Genomic DNA, 14,242 nt, shown 5'->3' with positions numbered 1-14,242 from the left:
TCACTCTTTATTGATATCCTCAGAGAAATATCTTGCTGACCGCTTACATCCTGCACCTAAACATCACACAGCAGGATAAAAATCACTGTGATAACAGTAATTATTTAATCCAGGCTGAGATCCCATACCTCAGCTGTGGAAACAGATTATTTGCATAGGAGCAGGCAGCAATTGCAAGTGTGAAGGTGTAGGCTTTATTTGTTACAAACTTCTCCAGAAAGAGGCCAACTATTTAATTTGTTTGCATAATCAACACAAGCATTTCTTTGTCTGTAAAAATAATAAAAATTAAACAGTCTATAGACAGTAAAAAAAAAAAAACCACAAAAAACAGTGATATTTCAGTCACTCTGGTGAGGTAGAAATGAATTGCAAATTATTTGAATGCACTGCAGTGAGAAAAAGCAACGTTCTGGTATAGCTAAGCCCTGGTTATCATGATATTGTAGTTCTGTGGTAAAAAGCACACCTGTGTAAAAGAGGTATGCTACTGCTCTAGCTGTAGTAGTTTTCAAAATTAAATTACAATACTGGGCCAGTAACATTCACTGCAGAGATACTCAGCAGTCTGTATTCCATTAACAGCTACAGAAGCCCTAGACAATGGAGAAAACAGTTTTACACATCTTGTCCCTTCTTTTACAATATTTTAGCTTCTATTGTGACTCCCTGACTCCACATTTATATATCTTTCCTTCTATGAATAGTTTAATCCCCGAAAGCCACCGTGAAACACTGCAGATGTAAGAAGATATGCTTCGGACTGATTTGTATCCTTAATTCATTTTCCTATGTGGATATGATATTTAGATTTATTAGACCAAGATGTAATACCATAAAGCGGTTAACTCTACTGGGGATATTCGTGTAAGACACACCTGTTTAAGCAATCCTCGCATCTCCCTTTTACGGTAGGCTCCTCGTACCCACAAGCTATTCAATTATTTCTGAGCAGATCTGCCCTGACCATCACAGCTGCATGATATCTCCAAACCTCATTCCGCTACTTTATACATACATAAAAGAAACAATTCACTGAAGCATAACCAAATCATTTCTTTTTTGAAAGGCTGAAGAGCCAAAGCACCTTCAAGAACCCCCTGTCATGTACAGAAATTTTATCATTCAGTACTGGCAGGTTTTAAAAAAAGTAATCTAAACAGAGAACAGATTTTGTATATACAGAAAATAAAATGCAAGTCTGCTAGTAGAATGAGCATGCTAGTTAATGGAACGTAGCACTAAGCCCAATTAACTTTTCAGCTAACAGGCACGCGTAGAAGAATAAAGTCCTCCAAAAGAAGCTGAATTTGTAATCACGTCACTCATCTGATGGAGTGCTTTGTTACTTCAGTGCTCTGGCAGAGACCACCTACCATGGATCCGAGGCATTACTGAAGACAAAGTTAAAACCAGGAGAATTCACAAGATGTAACAGTCTCCCTAAAACTTCTCTGCCACTTACAAGCAAGTCTGTGTAAATTCAGAAGTGAGTTCTGGGAGTCCAACTGAACCCTGCACTCTGAAATCATAGAATCACAGAATGGCTTGGGTTAGAAGAAACCTCAAGCCATTCCATATCTAATACTAGACCTGGTTGCCCAGCGCCCCATTCAACCTGGTCTTGAATACTTCCAGGGACGGGGCATCCATAACCTCTCTGGGCAGCCTGTGCCAGGACCTCACCACTCTCTGTAAAGAACTTCCCCCCGACATCCAATATAAAACTTTTCTCATTAAGCTTAAAACCATTTCCCCTTGCCCTATCACTATTTACCCGAGTAAAAAGTCTCAGATCTTCCTTTGAAAACAGATTCATCTTATGACTCCAAAACACAGAAAATACTCATAGGGAGATGTGGGCATTTCCCTATGTTTAAATTAACCCATAAAGATTCTTGTGGCACATTGGGAGCTTTATCCCTGAAGAAGACAAGGAACAAGGGCACTACTCTGATTCATCAGCAAATGCCTCACTTCACTGATCTACAAGAGAGTTGATTTGCATAAAGCCACTTCCAAAAATGAACTTGGCTTTCCTCTGAGTCACCGCCAAGCATGTTACTGAATTTCAGATCAACAATGTCAGCTCAGAAAATTAAATTAAATTTAAGAAAAGCTGATAGCAGGCTGGAAGGAGGGAGGAGGGCTCCTTGCACAACAGGCTCCAAAGGGAAACAACAAAAAGTCTGTACTGAAGCACTCTCAAATCAAGGGATATAAAATTCCAGAGTGATTTGACTTCATCGCTGCTGGGAAGGATGACAACTTCCTCTCAAGTCCACTGCAGTTGTTTGAGTCTTCAGAAGAAACTATGTCTGGCAACACGTCTTGTAATTATCCTAAAGTTTCTTCAAGTTATGACCCAGCTGTTCAACTACTTCAACAAGCTTTTAAAAAACAAGTGGCCCTCAGATGTCATGCATACATAACGCCAAGAACAAGTGGTTGGCCCAAGTGGTTGGCAGGAGCACTTTTGATGGTAAAGGTGCACTGCTTTACCTTGAAAATTCAGTGCCACTTTTGGAACTGAAAGTTCCAAAAATGAACAGATAGAGAACTTGCATTGCCTAGGCAGTGGGAAACTGTACTTGCAGCTTCAGATGCATTCAAATCATTACTATAAGATGAACAGTGCATGCGATAATGATAGATCGTGGCATTTTTAAAATTTTCCTATTTTTATTTTCCAATTCTTCTTTCATGGATATGACCAACCTTCTGGCCAAGAATGAGCATCTACAATTATTATTTAGAATAAGATCAATGCACACCACCAAAGTGGGGGAAAAAAATCAATTAACAACTCGGAAGCAAACTGCCCAAGAAGCTCTAAAATTAAACACTGAACAAGGACAGATGCTATCTTGTATAATAGTTGTTCTACACTACACCTTCTTGCATGTTTTAAATCATTTACGATTTCTCCTTAAATCTTGTATTTGATACTATAAAACTGTAAAGGTTTTCACATGATGCAAATAGTTCTATCTTATCAAATAACAAATGTAACTCAATTTTACAGCTTGGAAAGTTTACATTCTAGTACCATTTCCTCACATCATTACTTCCAGATGCACAGACATAAGAGCAACAATCAAGAGGCAGAATCTAGAAGTCAGTGAAGACACACACCAATTTCTGCACTGTAGTTCAAACAGGTTGGGTTTGCTTTGCAGTGGAGTCTGGTTTTATCCCACCTCAGACGCAATCGCCTTTTCTGAAACCAGTTTATTTCTGGAAAGAAAACCCTAAGGTTCCTGAGGAACTATGTCTAACCCAGAAAGGACATTTCCAGCTGAACCTATCCCACCCCGTTAAACTTATATGATTATGATATGGATTATGTACAACTATAGTACACATGGTTTCAATACAGTTTCTACCTTGGACTCTTTGTTCAGTCTTTCTAAATCATATAACAAAAGAATGATATGAATAAAGAAAGACAAAACAGAGTAAATGGGTGGAATGTATTACCAGTACTTTACCAAAAACAGTAATACAGCACAAGCATAGTTTTATATCAAATTAAATAATTAGAATTTTCATCTGTAACATGAGTAGTGGAGCACAGAATTCATTAAAATAGAGAAGAGACTATTCCTTCAGCTTTACCACTGTGTCTGGTAATCAGAAATATTTTAACCAAGTGAAAAGTCATCACAGGAAAACTCCAGTGCCCTGTTGCATTCTACCAGAACTACTCTTACAGATTGCTGCAGTAACTTCTGCACTTTAATCCATGTGCTACCTCCCTGTATTAGGGTTTGCATTAGGATTTTGTTCAGTTCATAGAATAGATAGCATCTCTCATAGAACAGCCACAGACTGGTCTCCCTCTGACATCCCCCATTCAGATGCCGAGCCCATGTTATGTTCACAAGGCATTCAGGAACCAGCTCCTGCTCAGCAGCAACTGCCTGTCAGTTTGCAAAAATGAGAAGGAAGGCCCAAAGAAATATGTAGGGTATATAGTCTAACTCCCTCACATTTAACTCATTATCTTCAAACTGACCTCGAGAAGCACAAGGAATGTGCCCAGAGCTGGCACAGAGCATGGGCAAGAGCACATGCAGCTGCCCACCTCTGCACCAGGGCTGACTGTTTTGCTTCGTTGCTCCTGCTAACAGTTTCATAGCACCATGGAATGGCTTGGGATGGAAGGGACCCTGAAGATCACCCATTTCCACCCCCTGCCACCCACTAGGATCAGGCTGCCCAAGGCCCCATCCTCGTCTTGAACACCTCCAGGCATGGGGCGGTTTCACTCAGAACAACTTCCAAGCTAATTGAATAATCTATTAATAGTGAATATTTTTTTCCCCTTTTTATCACTAACTCGGTGCACAAATCCTGCAAAGGATGCACTGGGAGTTTCTGTGTAGCTGAGACTTCTATACCGCAATCATCTTTGGTGAGATAACATAAAATTTCAGAGCACATAGTTAATGTTCAAATGGCAGAATATATTGATTCTCTGCCCATCCCCTAGTATCTTAAGTTTACCCAGAAGACTATTTTATTTAATTAACTTGGTGCTTTATTAATATAAATATTCCACTATTGATCATAAGAGAAGCTGACGCATGTTTGAGTCAGGCATACATCAGATCCATTTAATGGAGCTCCACTTAGAAGAGTAGTTGGCTCTAAATCAAGGTAAATGGTAGCAAGTGCTCCTTTGGGATGACAGGGCTTAGCTGAATCTATAACATTTTTACGGAGCTGGTTTTTTTAAAAGCAGAAAGCGTATGGAAATTAGATATGAAAATGGTCTCTCCTTGCACGTATCAATTAAGCATGTCAATACCTTAATTAAATTGCTCAACTTAATGAGATTTATACCAATGAATACGTTTTATAGTTATAATAGCTTTTTTGGCTACTGTTCAAGATGTCAAATAAATTGTGAAAAGAGGATTAAAAAAGTAGTAATTGACATTCTGAACTGAAGCCAGTATTTTTTTCTCTCATTTTTTTCCTTCATTCATGTGATTTTGGAGAACATATAAATAAAGTAATGAACCCTGTAATAGCTTTGCTTTTAAAAATGTCTTCCTTTTCCAGTTCTAATCCTTCTTATCAAATTCTCTAAGTAGCACACCACTTGAATTAAGAAGCACTTCAACCTAAATGATTGTACATCTTTTTCCCTTTCAGGCTCACTATTATTCTTATCCTCCGAGTTTGAAAGAAATAAGACATTTCTATCCAGGCACATAGTTACTGCAAGGACTTCTTTACTGAACTGTGGCAGCAGAATGCCTGGTGATGCATGGATCCTACCCTGCAAATAGCAGTGACTTCTGTTCTTACTCTGGACTTGTTTTACTTTTGCATGGGACATTTCTGACCAAACGTAACTTGCTAAAATCTAAACCATACCTGAAGTGCTGAAGCATCAGAAGATTTATTTTGGAGAAGAATCTGTTCCAGTCCTTTAACACTTTACAGAGCTCTAACTTGCAACTGCAGGTATCAATAAAATATATATTAAACATTTTAAATAAAATTGTAACTCACTGCTTTTATAACATATCTCCAAAAAGAAAATTATATTCAATGTGCAAGCTGCCTCCTCAGGTCTCGCTGGCCTCTTTGGTTTTCTAATTAAAGGGAAATGTTGATCAGAAATACCCACTGTATTGCAAACCCTAGAGCAGTGAGTTCCAATCTGCGGGTTTCCAGCTCAGAAGAACAAAAATATACAACACGACCTTAGAAAAAGACATAAGCAAAGCAAATGTCTCCTGCAGTTAGAAAGATGGACAACTTTCATCTAGGGAATAAAGAAATTATGAGATGCTGCAATTCCTGGCATAATTATTGGCTCTGTCCTAAATGCACTTTTGCAACCTTGGCAAAGTCATCATACGTCTCAGTGATTCAGTTCTCTGGTATATGGCAAGGGGCAAATACCTTTATCGTGAGGTGCACCCAACTCACACGTAAAAGTGCATGTGTATTTCTAAGTGAAAAGTGCTACAAAAATGCCTGTAATTGCTAGCAGACTGCTCCTGCAGGGCTGCAAGGTGACCAGGCAACACAAAATGCCACTTCCTTTGCTAAGAGCAGACTAATGAGAAAGTTCTGTTGGTGTGTGTTCCTATCATTGCCTGGTAACAGATACAGAAATACTGAACACAGCAAAAAGCAGTGGTGGTGGGGGGGGGGGAGGGGGAGGAACAGGGGAGGGGCCGGAAAAAATACAAAAATATAAGTAAAGCACCAGCATTTATTGTTTTTTGTGGTTTGTTTTTGTTGTTGTTGTTTTTAAATAAAAAATTATGACTAGCTTGAATCTTTGAATAATTCCAGTTTCAGGCTTCTGTATGTTACACTCCTGTTGGCAGCTTTTGCCAACACTTTGCAGAAGTCCATACTGAATTGCAATTAAAAATCAAGTACAATTTGAGAGCATTCATTCAGAAAAAAAGAAACGTAGCAGCCCCATTTTTCTGTTAATCACCACTCTCCTCATAGCCAGCTTCCTCAGTCCTTCCTCACTCTAAAGCTACCAATAGTATTTTAAATGATTCACTTGAACCACAGTAAGAGACATGCATTACAAGTGCTTTGACTTTATTTCTTACTCTTATTAAATGTCTCTCTGTAATGTCAATCTAATTTTTCTCCTTTGTCAAACCATTAAATCAATTTCTTTAGCTGAATTCCACAGCAGTATCTTATGTGACAGTGAAGGATAAACTCCTTGATATAAATCAATTTTTTAGGTTAAAAAAATAATAAGAATGATGGCTAAAATGTCAAGAAAGGACTAATCTGTACAAGCCTTATCCTACCTCTCTCCACTATTCTTACAAATATTTACAGGCTGCTCTGAAAGTAATGCCTCCTATTTATTTCCACAACAGATACAAAGAGAACAATAACACTATTTGGTAAAGAAAATTCTCTGCTACAAAGCGCGATTTTTTCAACAGTCACCATCATTAGCTCTGCATTTTCACCAGCGATGAACAAGAGCCTGCATGCTGTGCCCATAAACCAGCAAAGCTGACCCACTGTTGCTGTCACCACTGCTGAAATGCACCCCTCAGCCCTCACCGTGCTCACATCCACTCTCTGTCTCCACAAATGTTCAGCAAGCATCCATGAATGTCCATAGGTGCCAATTTTTCTGCAGGGAGAAATTCAGTTCCACCCCTGTGCTTCATCTGCACTTCCATGTCAGTCACGTTTGTGTCAGCCTGCCCCTCTGCTGCCGTCTGTCACACAGCAACACACCGTAATGGAGCACTGGTGGGAAGGTTCAGCCTCTGCTGCCATCCCACCAGCATCTGCCTGTACTGTTGTGGGCCAAGAGGATAAAACAGGAGGCATTACTTTTAGAGCAGCCCTCAAACACTGTAAACTGATTTTCAGTTGGCGAACACAAGCAGGGTTTTATGTCTTAACAGTATGTTTATGACGCACCACAGCACCATTATTTAAGTAAGATACTAAATAATTTCTTATTTCATTTCTTACTTAATTAGGGTACCTGCTGTTTTCTTTGTGCAGTTGATCAACAACCAATTGTTTTCTGATGAAATTACATTATTCCAGTTAGATTGTTCTGTTACGACCTAAACAACCATTTCATTGCAGCTTCTTATACCTTTGCTGCAGTAGTCAACAGGCACGGCTAAAGATATGCTATATTAATTCCTAATTCATTTCTAACTTTCTATCTAATAAATTATATTTCAGGAAAAAATAACCCACTGCAGTCAGCTCGTGGCCTAAGCAAGACATTATAATATAAAAAAGCTGAAGCCCTGTCAGTGATCTGCTGCAACATCTCTATAAGCACTCTCTTCATTACTATATTATGTAAAGCTGTACAAGCCCACAATTGTTCTACACCTCACCAGAAGTCAGAGTGCAATATTAGAAATGTCATACGCTGCTGTTTACTTTAAGGCGACTTTGCTTTCTCAATTGATGAAGAGAGGCTTTCTGATCATCTACCTGCCCAGCTAAATGCAAAACTTAACAAATGACCAGAATTCATCATTTGCCATTACATGTGCCAAAAGCACCAGAGTTTGTGAGCTACGCTGCTGCTGGAGGTTTGGGGCAAAAAATAAAAAAATAAAAAAAAAAGCAAAACTCTAATTCATACCATTTTTATATAATACAATTCATGTTATAGATAGGAAAATATAGATGTATTTTGTTAATGTAATGATAGAATTGGATCCCCAATATACCACTTCAAAAGCTGCTTCCCAAACTCAGACCATGCAGATTCAACAGATTCAATATTCAGGTCTTTTTTTTTTTTTTTTTTTCCATCTGCACTGATTCCTAGGGAAAGCCAGAACTGAGGAAATAGTGAAACAGAATATAAAAAAGCAATGGGTTTCATGTAACTTTTAAACAGGTATTTATTTCCCATGTTTTCCGTTCACCACGACTGAAAATCAGCATTGGTTTCAAGTTAGGAAGTACTACAAAGTGAAGTTGAAAACTCTGATAATTAATGAAGTGTTCCACATGTACATAATGATGGCGGGGATTTGACTGGTTATGGAAGAGTAAAATTCATTTCTCTTCACGGTATTCAGCCTAAGGCAGCTACCTCATTTCTTATCAGATACACTGTGTTCTTCTTGGAAAAGGATGCATAAAGAGGTACATGTTTTCAAAACAAAGCAAACCATCTAATCAAAAGACCTTATGCAGAACCAAACCGTCAGCCATCAGTCATCCCTAATAAGAAAGTCACATTAGAGCATTTCAATCTTTGACTGATTATACACAGTCATTTGCGTGAGTGGGTTTGCTTGTTGGTTTTTTTTGTTGTTTGTTGATGTTTCTTTTTTAACCCCAGCGCTAATGAGACCCAAGATTTGGGTAACTGACTCCAACTCACAGAAACTACAGAATCAAAGCTGGAATGCCCTAATGAGCACATTTTCCCATTACTAGAGAAGTTGCTCTGGATTTTTCTTTTTTCTTTTATTAAAAAAAAAAAGAAAGAAAGAAAAGAAAGAAAAAAGGCATAGCTTTTATGGGCAATTTAAATGGTGGACATGACCTCACTGTGAAACTCAATTACTTAGATTTCATAATACTTGATGCCAATATCACAAAGGAAATGCTGTCCACAAATGACAAGTTGCAGGAAACGCAGTTTGTAACACTGAAATCCACTATTGTCACTTGCTGCAGGAGCATCTAAAGAACTTCTTTGGAGAAGAATCTGTTCCAGTCTGTCAAACATGTCACAAAGCTCTCACTTGTAATTACAAGCATCAGCAGTAGATTAAAAAATACTGATCTGTTGCTATTAAAACAGATCTACAGAAAGAAAATGATACTCAGTTTGCAGGCTGCCTCCCCGCGTCTCGCTGGCTTCCCAGTACCCCAGTGCTCATGTCTCTCAACAGCTCTGCTGCAGTAAACCCTAAATTAAGAGCTCGGAAAGGAACATTTTAATTTTATATCCGAAGGCCAAAGTAAATTTACTTTAAAATTGGGCTTACCACGCACTCCAAAAAAAAAAACAAAACAAACCCAACAATAAAAAACTGCTCTTCAAATAAAACAGAACCATGGCTTTAATTATTACTTTCAGATTTACAAGATGAAGATGTATATTCTAGTTAAATGCCAAATTATTAATAAAAATGTACTTAGCAAGGGAAAATAAAGAATATGTATCTTGTTATGAATGTATTTACATTTAAAATAAGGATGTTTCTTCAAAGCTAAGTGTGTTATTATACAGAAGACAAAGCCTCTAATATATGAAATGTTGGCATATAACAGTCTATTATTATTTCATTCTAACTGTGTTTCTTTAGGCTGAAAGAAAACATTATAAAGATTGCCTAGAACTAAGAAAATAGCTTTAATGCATAACAACAATACCAAATATGTCCTTTTTAGTCAAATCAGATAATCTAAATGAGCCAAGATGCTTACAGTCAATGTCTATTGGATAAGGGGATGATTTAATTCTTACAAATGTAAGATGGAAGAGGAGATTGCACAAATAAGCTCCACCTCCACAGCATGTGCCAGAGATCTTCTCCATGTATGACATGGATTAAAGCCTTTCCCACCCATGGCAGAAAGAGCAGCAATGTTTGAAGGGAGCCCATTCTACCAGCACCTGCATGGCACGTCTAGAATGTGGACAGCGATTTTTATTTCCTACTTACAATGGGAACTTTCAGCATTTAAAATGGAGGCAGTTGTGTAAGCACAGTCTTAGTCAGCATGCAGTATATTCCAGGCAAGTTAAAATTCAACTTGTCAATTTTTTTTGAGAGAGAATTATTAAAAGAAACTGCCAAATACCAGACAGACACATCTGGTTGTTACTGACATCCTTCCTTCAACAACTCCTAGGGATAAGCTGAAAATCCCGTCTGCAGGTTGGGCTCCTTCCATGAGAGAAGGCTGAGGCAAGCAGCTCCCAGGAGCTGCCTTACAGCCAGCCTGCCTCATCCCACATCTGTGGGGATGATGGGGTCAGCTTGATTTAATGGCAGAGGAAGTTGAGCCTCATTTCCAAAATCATGCTTGCTTTTCTTCATGCAAATGATTGTTTTTCAGCTGAATTTACATTAAAAAATAACATTTATCCAAAATAATCTTTAAAATCTCCATCCAAGGCTCAATGAAATCTCAGTGTTGAGGTTTTTTTACTAATATTTTTACCATCTGTTTAGTAGCATGTGCACATTTTTCCCAGTATAATTTTTGCAGCTGCTGAACCAGTAAAAGTCTTCCTCTGCATCCTTATTCCAGTGTGGGCTCCAGCTCTCCTAATCCCATCTCTACACAGTCAGACACTATCTCTATGTTCCTCTCTGGTTGCCTTTCCCTGCCTCCATGCCTTTATGGTTCTTTTTCACATATGAGTTTTGTCACAAGCTCCTTATTCCCACTCACTGCCCTTGCATAAATTCCAGCTCTCTGGGATAGAAAATTTGAGCTTGGAGAAGATGAATCCTGAGTCAACACACTTCTAGCTACACTAAATGTCACCTGGAGCCAGTCTGAAATCTTTTGATTAACTGGAGTTGAAATGTTTCACTGTATTTTATTTCTTGATAATGTCTCCTTATGACAATAGTCAACTAAATTCCTTATGTGAATAGACAAACAGGTTTTGTCCTCTTCACTATGGAGAATTACAAATTTTGGCTTACATTGCACCAAAGAAAGGTGAAAGAAAGGAAGAAGGGAAGTAGAAATCCAACACCTGTAAACTAAAGATCTTTCCAAAGCTGTCCCACTGCTGGTAGTGTCACTCCTTCCTTTCATCTTACTGGAACTACAGAGCAGTGGCAGTGCCATGGCAGATCCCAACACAGCATGGAGCACTGGGTCTGTGCTCATCTGCGTATATGCATCATTTACTATACTCAGCAAAAGCATTACTGACTGCCCTTCATTACTGCTAATGGAATCTCAAGGTCAACGACCAGTCATAAACATCTATTCTAAATAAAATGCATTGACGACACGCTGCCCAACGTCTTTCATGTTGATTTCTGGTGAAACTAGGAGGGTCAAAAACCCAGTTGACTTTTCAAGATAAAGACATTATCAGCTCTATGGATTTAGATTTCAATCTGCTTCAATTAAGCGTACCCACTAAGATTACAAATTTCCTGTGTGCTACTCATAGTCTGTGACGTGTTTTATCAGCATTCATTTTCTCTGCCCCATGGTCATGGTACTCCCATGTGCTGGTCTTCTATCATGCACATGCATTAAGACTCTGGTGGGAACGCAGGTATTGTAACAGCACTGTAACACTCTTTGGCATTTTGATATTAATGAATATATATTCTGTAAGTTTAGTTTGCATGTCTCTCCCTCCTCACACGGAACAGCTGTAAGTCATTAAGAATAACCCCACAGTTCTCCTCAAACAGAATAAATAACGTTTTAATTCAGAGAGATAGAAGGAAGACATATGGACAGAGAAAGTAAAAGGAAATTAAGCAACAACAAAAATTTCCCTAATGTTTCTGCTCAGCTGCTGCACTGGACAGACTTGGGGCATCAGCAGTGAGCAGCGCATCCTCTGCTCCAGCACAGGAACTCAACTCAGGGTCCTTGCAAGCACTGGTTTTGATGATGTACGAAATGAACTGTTGTCTTAAATATTTCAGAACTTCCTATTACTGTAGAGAGGAACTGATTTTCTGTAAGGCAGGGAAGGAGGAAGAACTGAACAGGGCTATAGGGCTACAGAATTATGTGCTAGAAAAAAGCAACATGAGAAGAAATTTTTGTGGCAAACAGAAACTACATAATATCGAGTAGCTATCAAAAGCAATTAAAGAGGGTTATTTCCCCTTCAAAAAAAGATACCTTTTATTAATAAACTCTCAGCTCTGGAGAAGGGAAGCAGAAAAGTGGGAAAGCACTGAATGGATCCTCTGACAGAGCACGAAGCCACTACAGCTGGCACTGCCAGCTCAAGAACAAATAAAGAAGAGAAACCTTACCAATGCCAGGAGACTAGATTAGGAAAAAGACTGGATTACAAAAAGAAAAGAAGGCAAGTCCTAGAAATAGATGGAGGGAAAAAAATCTCAGCATTTCTGACTGTTCAGTCAGCCCAGCTGTAGGCTGATACATTGCTTAAGGCATTCACAGAGAGGGCACCGGGTTACACATGCAGTACTTTCTATGCTACGACCATAGAATACTACTGGCATAGTTCTTTTTGCTCATTTGAAAGCCAAATAGCAATCTGCAAGCAGAGACCACAACACAGGGTGTGATAATTCAGAGGACGTACACAGCCTGGAGTTATACCTCATTGCTCACCTGTCAAACTGCAGCCCTTCTGGTGGAAGCTACAACCAAACCAAATAGCCTTTTTGTAGTCATTATCTTTACTCCTCATACTTGTTTAACCCAAGGTCTGTTACATTTGTGCTCCCGGCTTTTGATCATTGTGATAAACAATTCTGCATGATGCATTTCTGCATGATCACATTACTTTCCTCTACATTATATTCAGAAGCCTGACCTGTTTGGGTTACGCTTAGAGTGTCAGCAATTGCATAAGGATTTATAACTTCCCCTAGAACTGTAAGTTATAGCAGAGGGATTTACAGCTTCCCCAAACAGAATACTGAAACTGCTTTACTCATATTGCAGATCTGCAAAGTTCTCTTCAACTGCTTTTTTTCTCTTTCCTTCGGTGTAAGAGTGAAACTTCTTCCAACAATAGAATGTAAAAATACTGCTTTGAAAAATGTTTTGAAAATTGTGTTATTTCACCCATTAGATGGGAAAAGATTAAAAAAAAGATCAGAAAAATGCATCTTTTCAGTTGGCCGAATAATTTGTACAGAGCAAGAACTCCAGCCGTACTGTATTGGTAGAGGCTTGTTTCGACGATAAGGGTTAATTTTATTGGGGCTTGCACATGCATATTGTTTTCTTCAAGCGAGCTAGATTAGCCAGATGCCAAGCTGATACAATAAACAGCCATACCAAATCTAATGAATTAAGAGGAAGACAACCACATGAAGAAATTTTCACATGAAATCAGATGATGACAGGAAAGAAAAATTAAGATATGTTAAAATACATAAAATAGTTCAATATTCAAGTCACAGAGAGATTCCAAACATGAGAACTGATATGCTGCTGTCTTTATCGTATTTATGCATTTAAGTCTACTAAGTCAAAAATACTTTACTTTCTCATGGAAGCAGTGTCTTTAAATAAATCCACATAGGAGTAAACATTCCAACACAAGGGATCCTGTTTCTGCCGAAGGATCCCAATGAATGGCAAGATTAATGAAAGTTTTATCATACCATTTCATAGAACAAAATTCTGCATTTAACTGCTTTGCTGTGTGCTTAATGCTCAAATCCAACTGGCCTACAGAGGCTTCTTGATTACAGGCAAAAGAAGAGCAGAAAAGGGATGCTCGGGCTCATTACAGATGCTAATGCAGTTTAATGAACAGTTTATTTATTTATTTATCAGACCAAGACAAAAGCGATGTAGGAGTCCAGCAGTGTTGCTAACAGAAGCTAAACGAACCACAGAATGATAGAAGTACTGTGATGTGCACTATTAACCCCGTGCAAGAGAAGCCTGCATCAACAAAAGTACTAATGGTTCAGGAGAACTCACTGCTTTTCAGTCTGTGCTATTGGAAATTCTTTGTATTTTCAATCTCTTTTCATACAGATTGGTAAGAAGTGGCCACGTATCTGAGGGAAAATGGAAGAGTGAA

At 38.5% G+C, this 14,242-nt stretch overlaps 1 protein-coding gene across 7 annotated transcripts in view; it reads right to left on the bottom strand.

The window, feature by feature from the left end:
- The window catches only part of SLIT3 (slit guidance ligand 3), a 538,052-nt gene that overhangs the window by 235,010 nt on the left and 288,800 nt on the right, over positions 1-14,242 (bottom strand). The window lies entirely within an intron of this gene.

Source organism: Phasianus colchicus, chromosome 15 (genome assembly GCF_987193195.1).
Source record: "Phasianus colchicus chromosome 15, bPhaCol1.hap1.1, whole genome shotgun sequence".
NCBI lineage: Eukaryota > Metazoa > Chordata > Aves > Galliformes > Phasianidae > Phasianus > Phasianus colchicus.
This window is presented reverse-complemented; position numbering and strand designations above follow the sequence as displayed.